Source organism: Bos mutus, chromosome 13 (genome assembly GCF_027580195.1).
Source record: "Bos mutus isolate GX-2022 chromosome 13, NWIPB_WYAK_1.1, whole genome shotgun sequence".
Lineage (NCBI taxonomy): Eukaryota > Metazoa > Chordata > Mammalia > Artiodactyla > Bovidae > Bos > Bos mutus.
This window is the reverse complement of record NC_091629.1, coordinates 71464564-71477551: the sequence shown is the minus strand read 5'-3', so window position 1 is coordinate 71477551 and position 12988 is coordinate 71464564.

Here is a 12988-nt window from a genome sequence, read left to right as displayed (position 1 = left end):
ATATCCTGAGCCTTCACCCGGGGCAGGGTTTTCACCTCCCTTTCCTCCCAATCATTCGTCAGGTCTGTTAAGCAGTGGCAACAATGTTGGGTCCATGGTTTAGCTCTTTGAATTTCCCCTGCTACCTACCTTCTGACTGAGCTAGGGCCTTCCTAAGGAGACTGGAAGGGGAGAATGGGCCCCTCTTGGCTCAGAGCACGGATGCCCATCCGTGGGGAAGTACCATGGGATCCACTGGCCTTGGCAGGGTTATAAAGGTTCCAGTTTCGCTTGAATAAACTCTTCTTGAACACCATCTCCGGTGTATTTCCACAAATCTGTTTTCTCAGAGTGTTCAGAATTCATTCCTTTTTGGTTCTCCTGTTGCTCAAAGCAAGTAGAAACCCAAGGGATCCAGCCTCTCAATGTAAAATAAACACAATTCTTTCTGGACCAGCTGAGCCAGAAGAAAATGAGGCCAGAAAAATGAATGAGACACAAGCGAAAGCAAGTCCAGCTGTCCTCATCCCTCTCTCTACGCTTCTGTCTGCCTGGTGAATGAATGCAGGGACACATCACATCCTTTCTCCAGCTGCCCAGAGCTACTCCATGTGCTTACTTACTTACAATGCACTTTCCTATAGTTCTGCTTTCAAAGGCTTTTCTGTAGAGAATAATTGTCCCTCCCCTTTTCCTACACACCATCAGCCTTTCTCCACCTGCCCCTTCCCTTCTAATCCCAATGCTGATCTAATACACATTTGCACGCCAAGGTGCCAATGACTGATGATGTTATACATGATTACTGCTTCAGGGTCACCTCCAGAATCCCGGCCGACTGCCAATCGCTCGTAATGATGGACCTTGACTTTCTAGCCCTATTCCAGACCACTCTAATGACTCAGATGCTTTGGAGAGAGCTCACTGGAGATGCATTGCCAGCCACAGCTGGGATCCAGACCTCAGTCAAGCTCTGAGCAGGGAACTGAATCCCACACGCTGCAGAGCAGCTACTGAGCCCTCACGCTGTAGAGGCTGCGCTCCGCAACTATAGAAGCCTGCATAAAGCAAGTAGAGAGGGAAAAAAAAAGCCTTCCAACCACAAAGGAAAACTCTCATGCTGCAACGAAGACCCAGGGCAGCCAAAAGAAAAAAGAAAAAGATGGGATGTTTAGACAGATAGGTTAGTGATAAAACAAACAAAGGATCAAAAGTTGTAGAACCTAGATGGTGGGTGTCTGGAGCTCACTGTACAATTTTTCAAAAAAAGGGTTTAATGTTTGAAGGTTTTCATAATAAAATACTGGGGAAAATGTAAGCCAAGTAATTACTGTGTCAAATAAAGGATCTTAGATATAACCAAAAGGAAATAAAAATAATTAGTGATGAATAATACAGAAGGGTATCTACAATAAAGACATAAATGTTTATGAAAACACACGACCAAAACTGACACTAGAGAGGTAGAAAATGTGTCTAAGTGAATATTTTTTTTTAAAGTGATTTTTAAACAATGTCAAGAATGAGTTAAGCAGTTACGCAAGGGTGTAGAAGGATGAACTGGGAGAGGTTTGACGAGCACCAAGATGTGGAGCACTGAGGATGGAAAAGGAAGCCTGACCGTTGTTACCAGCTCAGCTTCCTGTTCTGCAAGCGGCCATCCTCCCCTTAGTTGACCACACTAAGATTAGGGTGATTGTTCCCCAACTTGCGCGTGCCTTGCAAGCTCCTGGAGGACTTGTTAAGACACTAGTTGCTGGGCCCCACCTCCAGGTCTTTTGATTTCCATAGATCTGGGGCAGGGGGGTGGGAGGCTGAGGGAGGAGGTGAAGGCTTTTCCTCCCTAAAAAGTCTCCAGATGCTGCTCCTGCTGGCCCAGGTCACACTGAGAGCAGGCCCTCAGTACAAAACTGCTAATACTTCAGTCACTCACCCCACCCTACACCTTCTCTTTTTATTCTCAGCAACTCAACAAGTAAACAGATCATCTTTTCACACAAGTAATTACAGGCAGAGACTCAGATATGAGGAAGCCTACACAGGATTAATCTCCAAGGAACAAGTATTTAATAATTTTGTTCATCGTATCTGTTTTGTATCCTTGCATTTCTATTAAAATACTATAATTTTGTCTTTATTGAGTGGTACATACAGTATCCCTTATGTGGGAAGATACTTGTTTTGCTCTTTCCAGATGTGTACATTTTTAAGGGCTTCGATTTTATATTAAAGAATTAATTATTCGTGTTAATTATATTAAAAGGTATTTTGAGAGGCTATAACTGGTTTTGAAGGGTATGTCCTAACACCAGCAAAAAGGGAAGATGCCCTAGTGATGATTATAGCTAATAACCCTCTACTATTTCCCTGGAGATTGCTAAGAGAGTAGATCTTAAATATTCTCACCACAAAAAAAAAAAAAGAATAAATAACGATGTGACAGGTAAGAGGTGTGGTAGCTAATGGTGATCATTTTGCAGTATATAAATGTAACCATCACACTGTACTCCTTAATCTCACACAATGTTCCATGTCAATCATGTCTCGATAAAGCCAGAAAAAGGGGGGAGGGGTGCTCACTTATCTTTCATAAATGCCACATGTAAGTGGAAATCTGTGTACACATGTTAATACACACAGGCACACATATGGGTGTGCATACATGTATAGGCAAAGGGCCTCCTTGAAATTAATAGTATTTTTTTCATATCTTAGAGGTTAAAAAAATGTTGGATGTAGTGCCTATCCCTGCCTCTTCAACCGCCACCAGCCCCCACCCTGGTAAAGAGACATATTTAATAGAAAACAGTGGTCACTGCTGACAGTTGAGTTAGTAGCTGGGAAGATAGGGCACAAAGAGAAAAATTGCTCTCAAAACAGAAGCAATAATACAGAAATAGAAATCACAAGTTAAAAAAAATAAATAAAAGATTTGGAGGCTGGATCTAAGAGACCTACGCGAGACTAATAGGCATTCCAGATGGAGGAGCCAGGACAGATGGGAGGGAGTTAATCACTCACATACTTGAAAACTTTGCTCATTTGTCAAAAGACTTGGTTTCTAGATAAAAGTGCTCATGGAGTTCCAAATGTGATTAATGAAAAAATACACTTCTGCACTTCCTGGTAAAATTATGAATGAAGGATAAACAGTACAATGTTCCTTTTCCAGGCAGAGGAAAAGGGCAACATTAGCATCAAGCTGTTGCCCTATATGAGCAATCCCACATTCCCTCTGTTTCTGAAACTTGCAAGACCTAAAGGAGTCTGCTTGCTCTTCCACTTGCTCCACTTTGTGTGGGAGATTAAAGATGACTACAGATTCTTTGTTATTTGCTTTTGAGAGGTGGATTTTTTTTTCTTCTCCCCTAGAATCTGGGTTGGCCCAGTGGCTGCTTTATCTGTAGAATGTGGCAAAATGATGCAGGGCCTGCTCCAGACTTGGTCTGTAACAGAACCAGATACTTCTGCTTCCTGCTCCTCAGAATGTTTGCTCTTGGGATGGATGGTCATTCTCTGAGCCCAGCTGCCATGCTGTGAGGGAGCCTAAGCCACATGAAGAGGACGTGAGCAGGTATTCCTGCTGACAGCCCAACTGAGAATAGATTCTGAGAAAGATACTGAGTGGTCAGAATCAGAACCCAGGCCTTAGTGGACTGGGAGGGAAAATTCTGGAATAGACAGGCTTTAGCAATCCTATCAAACTTCACCTCCTTCAATCTTGTGATTATGGCTGAAGTGATGCAATATGACTTCTGAGGCTAAGTCGTAAAAGACCATAGAGCCTAGTTCTTTGATGGAGCACTCACTCTAGGAACCCAGCCACCATGCTGCAAGGAAGCTCAAGCAGCCTACGGAGAGGACCACATGGAAAGTTACCAAGCCTTGCAGTTCAAAATCCTGGCTGAGTTCCCAACCAACAGAGAGTACCACCTTGCTAGCTATGTGAGTGTGCCATCTTGGAAGTGAATCCTGCAGTTCCCAGGTGAGCTGTCCCAGTTGATGTTTAGTGGACCAGAGATGAACTGCCCTTGCTGAGCCCTGCCAAAATTGTGGATTCATGGGCTAGAAAAAAAAAAAAAAATGTTGCTTTAAGCTACTGAGCCTTGGAGTTTTGTAATACAGCAACAAATAATTGGAAAGCAGCCCCATCCCAAAGGCTCCCTTCAGCCCTCACTACAATACATGGGAGGTTTATGGCCACATGTCTGGGTCTGGGACTGAGGGAGATATGCTAAACCAAAAACTCACTCCCAGAGATTCTGATTTAATTCAGATCAAGTGATACTAATGTGCAGCCAAGTAATTCTAACTCACCTTCACCTAGAACAATTAGAAATTATGAGGTTGGGGTTCAGGCATTTGTGTGTCTCAAAGTTCCTTAGATGGTTCAACTATATGACCAGAATTGAGAACTTTGTATCTAATCTATCTACAAAGAGAAGGTTAGAACCATGCTTCTCAAACTTCAATGTGCATACCAGTCACCAAGGGAGCTTGTTAAAAATGCTGATTCTGACTTAGTAATTCTGAGGCAGGACCCCAAGTCTGCATTCTATGGAATTTCCAGGGGAAACTGATGCTGCTTATTCCAGAACCAAATTTGGGCCAGCGAGGAGACAAAGTGCTTGGGAAGAGGAAACAGAAACATCTATACAGTGTCCACGGTAGCTTTTTAGTACCTGCCTGAGGGCCTCACATTGGACCCGGGGGCAAGAAGTACAAAGGGTGTGGGAACCCAGTGGTTGCCAATTCAGAGGCCACAGTGAACGGAGAGGCTACCTCCAGGCCCCAGGTCTAGAACTGAATGAAAACATCACTATGATGAAGGGGTCCTAGGCTGGAGTACACGGTCATCTGAAATGAGCCATTTTCCTGTTGATATACCCCAGGATGTGCTCCGCTTCAGGAGGGCTTTAGAACATGATTTTGTGGGTTCTGTGGTCCAGACCAACCCACCATGAGAAACAGGAGCTGTTCAAAGCCACAGCAGCTAGGCCTCTGGCTATTGGTGTCTCTTCACCAATAATCTCACTGAGGAATGTTGAACTGAGAGGCTGGAAAAGACTCACTTTCAAGTCTCCAACAGCATCCAAAGAATGTTGAGTAAATGACCCTGTTAAGTTTTGCTCCAGATTACGGATTAGGAGGCAAACTGTTTCTGCAATGTTTCAGCTCCAGATGAGAAGGAACCAGAGAAAAGTGATCCATGCTCTAGACCAAGGGTTGGCAAACTATGGGCCACAGGCCAAATCCAGCTTGCATCCTGTTTTTGTATAGTCCTTAAGCTCAGACAGCTTTACATTTTTAGAGGTTTATAAATGAACAAACAAAGAGACAAAGATGAATATATGACAGAGCTCGTATGTGACCCACATAGTCTAAAATATTTATTATCTGGCCCTTGACCAAAACAGCTTGCTAACCTCTGTTCTAGATTAAAAACTCAAATGCCCTTCTCAGTTGTCTTCTGTGACACTAGAAAAATAAGGATCCTCCAGGCATATTTTTCAGGAGTAAACAGGAAATCAACCCATGAGAAATCTGGAATAATCCTTGCACACACCATGTTTGAATGGGCTAAATACAAAGATCTAGAAAAGACAGATTTCTAATTTTTAAAAGCAGAGGAAGCAAGACATGAACCTTTTACATCATAATACAATCATGCTTCTCAGGTCTTTCATACATTCACTATTTCTTTATTTGTGGCTGGCAGGTGCATGGGCTTCTGTAATTTTGTTGGGCATGTGGGTTCTTAGTTCCTGACCACAGATCAAACCTGTGCCCCCTGAAGTGAAAGCTCAGAGTCCTAACCCTGGACTGCCACTCAAGGGATTCAGTTTTCTCTTCCTTTACTAAAGAAATCACTTCCTTAAGAGGGAAAAAAGAAATGAGGAAAAGGTACTCTTTGCCACATTGGATCTCTCCCTATCAATCCTTGTTTTGAGAAACAGAGAGACCCAGGAACCCAACCATATCAATCAGGGTAGGGCAGCTGCTAAAGCAAACATACCCCAAGCCTTCATGGCTCACTACAATAGAAGTTTGTTTCTTGGTGACATAAAGTCAAATGTGGATATTTCTGGTTGGTTTCTTGCCTGATCTGAGAGGTATCTCAGGAATTCAGGCTCCTTTGAGCTTCAACACTGCCAGTCCCAGTACCTACCCTCTAGAGTCTCACAGAAAGATTGAGGACAATACGGAGAAGGCACTACCCACCGATGTCTGATAGGGATCAGTTCAGTTCAGTTCAGTTCAGTCGCTCAGTCGCGTCCGACTCTTTGCGACCCCATGAACCGCAGCACACCAGGCCTCCCTGTCCATCACCATTTCCTGGAGTTTACCCAAACTCATGTCCATCGAGTCGGTGATGCCATTCAGCCATCTCATCCTCTGTCGTCCCCTTCTCCTTCTGCCCTCAATCCCTCCCAGCATCAGGGTCTTTTCCAATGCAATACATATCCACTTTTCCTCACATTCCATTGGCCCAAACTAGTCACATGACCCCACCTAGCTATAAGAGAGCCTGGAAAATGTAGCTCCTGGCTTGGTGAATCTCATAATGTGTGAAAGAAGCCAGACAGAAGATAGTACACTTGGCATGCTTCCATTTATATAATGTTCAAAAATCTATAAAGGGAACCTCTGCTGTCAGAAGTTTGGATAGTGGTTGCTTATAGGTGCTTGCCTATAGGTTAACTGGTAACTGGAGGGATGCTAGGGAACTTCTAGAGTTCTCATGTTCTCTTTCTCAAGCTGGTTTCTAAGAACATGGATGTGTGCATTTTGTAAAAATTCACTGGGCTGTGCACTTATGATTTTTATGCTTGTCTGTAACAAGTTAAAATATTTACTTTGAAATGTCTGTAACAATTTAAAATTTTTACACTAAAAATAGGGATACTATAACACTGTTTATATGTGGAATCTAGGAAAATGGTACAGATGAACTTATGTGCAAATCAGAAGTAGAGACACAGATGTAGACAACAAATGTATGGATACCAAGGGGGGAAGAGAGGTGGGATGAATTGGGAGACTGGGATTGACATATGTACACTATTATGTATAAAACAGATAACTAATGAGAGTCCACTGTATAGCCCAGGGAATTGTACTTAATGCTCTGACCTGATGTGGTGACCTAAATGGGAAGAAAATCCAAAAAAGGGGGCTATATTTATACACATGGCATTTACTTTGCTGTACAGCAGAAACTAGCACAACACTGTAAAACAGCTATACCCCAATGGAATTAATAGAGAGGATGTTTGGAAAATAAAGAAAATAAAATAACACTGAACTCACTTTAAACCCTTGTCCCATGGGTGAGGCACTTTACATCTCTTAACCTCAGTTTTCTCATGTGTAAAAATAGGTAATAATAGTTACTTGGCTTGGATTGTTTGAGGAACATGGGGCCATAGAAACAGCACTTACAATACAATACAGAAGAGATCATCAGCCACGAGAGCCAGGACATCTTTGCGTAGGGTTCCAGTTTCGGCTGTTGGGAGAATACTACTAAGGGCTGCTCTAACGTTAAGGGAGGTGAGAATGGGGCTGGGGGCAGGGATTCAAGGCAAATTGCTTTTGTAAGAAACTTGACTTTGAGGACTTCAAGACTGACAAAGATTATGTAAATGTGCTCATAACCTAAGGGCGTAGAAACATATACATAAAACCAACCATGGTAATGGTTATAATGTATAATATTATACACCATATTTGCATTTAACTTATATGAGTTGCACTATACACATCTGGCAAATACACACACACAGGCACACACATAGTGCTCTGGAAGGGAGCACGACTTAGGAGATGCATCACATGTTCTCAGCTCCCAGTGCTTAAAGAAACAGTGATCTTCATACCATACGGTCCTTAAATACATGCTGATGACTATTTCAACCACTCATGGTCAGGCTGTATTGCTGAAATGACCATTCCTGACTGGTGCATGTATTAAGACTTGCAGAAACAGTAGATGAGAAAATGTTTCTCTTTATAGAAGCTTTCAGCCATTACATGATGAGGAATTATAGATTCGGAATATCACCTTTTTATAGCTGTTAATGAACTAATGGGCTCTGGTATGAAACTTCAGTGGCTGCTAATCATGAGAAGAGACAACTAGGCATAGCGCCACCTGCTGGAAGAATACAGCGTCACCTATGAAGTGCTTGCCCCCAATTCAAACCTATCTGTGATCCGCTTTTAGATCAAAAAAACAATTTACAGGAAATACAGGGGACAAAGCGATCTTTTAAATTACACCACAGGGATGAAATCAACAAAATTCAGATGGCAACAAACTCTGCAAGGGCAAACAACCCAATTTCTTCAGGAAATAAATTTCAAGGGAAAAAAAGAAAATGAAAGGGAGCCTGTAGTTTAAAAAAAAAAACATATCAGAAAACTATCATGTGAAAACATGATTTGAATTCTAATTTTTTAAAAAAAGTTTCAAGAAGTGTCATGACGCTTATGAGATAGTTGGAAATTTGAATATTGCCTGGATATCTGATTATGTTAAAGAATTATTTTGGGGGTTTGAAAAGGTATTAATAGTATGCTAAAAGCAATCCTATTTTTTAAAGATATATACTAAAAGATTTTTTTAAATGAGAAACCTGAGCAACCACAGATTTTGGTATCCATGAGGGACCTGGAACCAATTCCCCACAGATACTAAGGGATGACTGTACACGTATAAAGAACACACAGTGAGCATACATTTGGTGGAGTACTCACCAAAATGTTAATAATTTTAATCTCTGGGTGGCATGATTATTAATAACCTTTTAGTTTAACTTTTTAGTTATTTTCTTCCTTTGAATCTGGATATTTAAAAATAAACACTTAAACTTTCAAAAAAAGATATATACTAAAATATACTCACCATATATACTCACCAAAATGTTAATAATTTTAATCTCTGGGTGGCATGATTATTAATAACCTTTTAGTTTAACTTTTTAGTTATTTTCTTTCTTTGAATCTGGATATTTAAAAATAAACACTTAAACTTTCAAAAAAAGATATATACTAAAAGATTTATGGATGAATGATATTTCAGACATATGTCAGAAAGATGTGTAATATGAAATGATTTGTCAGACATTTGTTTCAAAATTATACAGAAGAGGAGAAGGCAGACAAAGGTGTGAAAGTGAGTGAATTTGCTGGGTGATGGATACACAGAACTGCGGCTCATTATTCTACTCGGTTGCTGCTGTATTTGTTCAGAATTCTCCATAATGAAAAGTAAAAAAGAAAAAAATTTTAGTCTTATAATATGGTGTCAATGGCTTGGCAGAAAATCCAGCAGACAATCATGGTGCACACATTTTCACAAGTGCCTCATAACCCGTTCTTCTGGCACAAAATATCAATACAGTCATTGGGAAAATGGAAACAGTGATTCAGAATTAAACTCCAAATGTGAACAATTTTTAAGAGTACTTTAAACAGTTTTTCCTGAATAATTTGCTTTTCTAATGTTTGAGAGTGATTGATGAAAAAATGCTTAAATGAATCTAATTCATTCAATAGGGCTAAAAAAATCAAGGCCATTGTTAAAAAATTCTCTTTCATTAGGACAAAAAATTCTAACCGATAAAAATGCATTTACTTGAGTTGAGATTGATAATTTTTTTTCTTGAGTGGTATATAAAATAGTAGTGTGCTATTGATAACTTTTTAGTTTTGATAAAATATAAAACTTCGACTGGCCTGGTTAGCCTCAGTGATTTGTTCCTGTCCAATGGGGAAAGAAATTAGTTTTAATCAATTGACAAGTACTGTACTATTCTTCGGAGAAGGCAATGGCACCCCACTCCAGTACTCCTGCCTGGAAAATCCCATGGACAGGGGAGCCTGGTAGGCTGCAGTCCATGGGGTCGCTACGAGTCAGATACCACTGAGTGACTTCACTTTCACTTTTCACTTTCATGCATTGGAGAAGGAAATGGCAACCCACTCCAGTGTTCTTGCCTGGAGAATCCCAGGGATGGGGGAGCCTGGTGGGCTGCCGTCTGTGGGGTCACACAGAGTTGGACATGACTGAAGTGACTTAGCAGCAGCTTAGCAGTACTATTCTTACTTGGCAATTTGGTGGGTTTTGAGAGATTCTTTTGCCAGTTACAGATTTGAGTATATATGATGATCTTACCTAAAGTCTCGTCAAGACAGAGAAGGTTCTGGGGGCCTCTCTGGTGGCAGCCTTGGTGGCAGGTTTTACGTAGCTGCTCATCATTTCTCTTGCTTAACCACTTAAAATAGCAGAAGAAAATATCAGAAAAGAGCCTTGGTGTCAGCTAAGGACTCCAATTCTATGGAGGTAAGCTTTGCAGCGGATGCCTTAGTAACAACAGAAATAAAGGAGTACTGGCCTGGCTAGTTGGACATATATGGTGGTAGGAGCTGGCTAGAGCTTTAGAGGGCATCTGACCATCACCATCATTTTACAGGCGAGGAAAATGATGCTCAGGGTGTCCGAAGGTAAATGGCAAGGTGAACCATGGCTGGAAAATGTGTCTCCTGGATTCTAAGATCAGTCCTAATAAGTACATGCTTACAGGGTCTCCTAGAAGCAGAGGCTGAGATGGATATTCTTGTGAAAGTGATTTGTTGGAGAATTATCAGGAGAAAGGACATGAGGGGAGCTGGATAGAACAAAGGAATAGAAGCTAAGCAGGCGCGTGTCCCCACCTGGAACTCGGGAGCACAGACCACCACAGAGTTGGTCTAACCTGGAGGCAAGAGGGCCTACCTTTTGAACTCCATCGCAGCCACTGGCTGTGGGCAGCTGGGTCACCATGGTGGCCTTTTGTTACTGGCTGAATTTTGCCTCCCCGAAATTCATATTCCTAACTCCTAGTCCCTCAGAAAGTGACTGTATTTGGAGATAAGGTCTTTAAAGAGATAATTTAGTTAAAATGTCATCCACCACCACTAGCGTCTTTATAAGAAGGGAAAAATTGAACAAAGACACCCACACATGCGCGCGCACGTAGAAGACGATGGAAAATAGCAGAAGAGGATGACCGCCTCCAAGTCAAGGAGGGAGACCTAGGAATGAAACCCGTGCTCTGACACTTGGTCTCGGCTGGACTCGTGACTTCAGAATGATGAGGAGATGAATTTCTGTTGTTTAATCCACTCAGTCCGTAGTGTTTTGTTACATCAGCCCTAGCAAACGACCTAAATTTGACCAAGGGCAGTTCTCTGCAGAAGCTGTGCTCAGTGTCACCTGCCACCATGCCCAGCAGCTGGAGGACGGACGTCCTGATTGGTAAAGGGATCCACCCTCTAAGGTTATGGAGTGGCACCTCTTCGAGGGTGCTCCACAAGCTTTTAGAAACCAACTTTATTTACGAATATTTACCTTCGACTCTGGGCCACTCTCAGAGGACACAGAGGGACAAGGGGAGAATGGAAATCGATGGTTTCATATTTCTCAGAGCCGAAATGGAAGGCAGATGGAGGCTTATATGAAACAGAGGAGGAGGAGGAGGATGTGGCTTGTTTTTCTTAACTGGGAAGTGTGGCAGGACCTGCTGTCTTCAGCAATCTGCCTCCTCTCTTCCAACAGCAGATGAAGTATGAACCATATTAATGACATGCGGATGGCATTACTGGACAGACTGTCCTTCCTTGTTACCACAATCCACTCTTTTCTCTAATGTTTTTACCACATTTTTTACTCTCGCCAACTGCATGAGAAACTTTAAGGAAGACAAATTAAATTATTGCTGAGGTTTATCAAGTTGATTTTTCCACCCAATCACTTTCTGTGCTTAATAAAGCAAAGGAAAAGTTATTGATCAGAAACTTCTCTGGGACACTTTATGAGCAGGGTAGCAAAGCATAATTCTTTTTAATAGTCAGAAAGTTGGCTACTTCAAAGCTGCAGTATGATTTTCATCAGTGAAACGGAACTCACTTTTTCAAGTATTTACCCCATTTTACTTTCCACCAGCTATATTAAATTGCTACTAAGCAAGACAAATTCCTTCCATAATTTGGATAGCATATTTTGGGACAAGATCACATAAATCCTGGTAATGACAAGGAAGCTTCCATCACCCTGATACAGCAAGGCCATCACAAAAGAGGAAACGGTGATGCTGCCTGAATGAGAAAGAATGCGAAATGACTATGCTCGGCGGAGTCAAGTCTTCCTACGTGTGAATAAAATAGGCAGGATTCCAAGGCCTTGTCTGTGTGGACAGAAGCAGATCCACTGTAAAGCAAATGAAGCAGCTTAGCGGCCGCTACATGAACACCTCCATGGCTCTGTACTTCCTTCTTTCAGTTCAGTTCAGTTCAGTTGCTCAGTCGTGTCCAACTCTTTGCACCCCCATGGACTGCAGCACGCCAGGCTTCCCTGTCCTTCACCAACTCCCAGAGCTTACTCAAACTCATGTCCATGGAGTCGGTGATGCCATTCAACCATCTCATCCTCTGTCATCCCCTTCTCCTCCCGCCTCAGTCTTTCCCAGCATCCAGGCCTTTTCCAATGAGTCAGGTGGCCAAAGCATTGGAGTTTCAGCTTCAGCTTCATTCTTTGCTCATTGACATTTTTATTCCTTTCTTCTAAAATGGACCCGCAGGGACTTCCCTGGTGGTCCAGTGGTTAAGAATCTGCCTTGCAATGCAGATGACATGAGCTCGATCCCTGAGCAGGGAACTAAGATCTCACATGCAGAGAAGCAACTAAGCCCATGTGATACGACTAGAGAATCAGTGTGTTGCAATGAAAGGCCCTGAAGAATGCAGTGAAGATCCCTATGCTATACCTAAGACATGACACAGCCAAATAAATATATTAAATAAATACTTTTAAAAATAAGTAAAATACAACGAACCCCCACATTAGCTCCATCTCCAGGCTCCCAGATTGGGATCTGCCTCCTATTGGATATAATTTTGCCAAAAGAAATTATCATGAGTGAGACACTTGTACCAACATCTATGGAGAAAGACAGACAGCTCATGA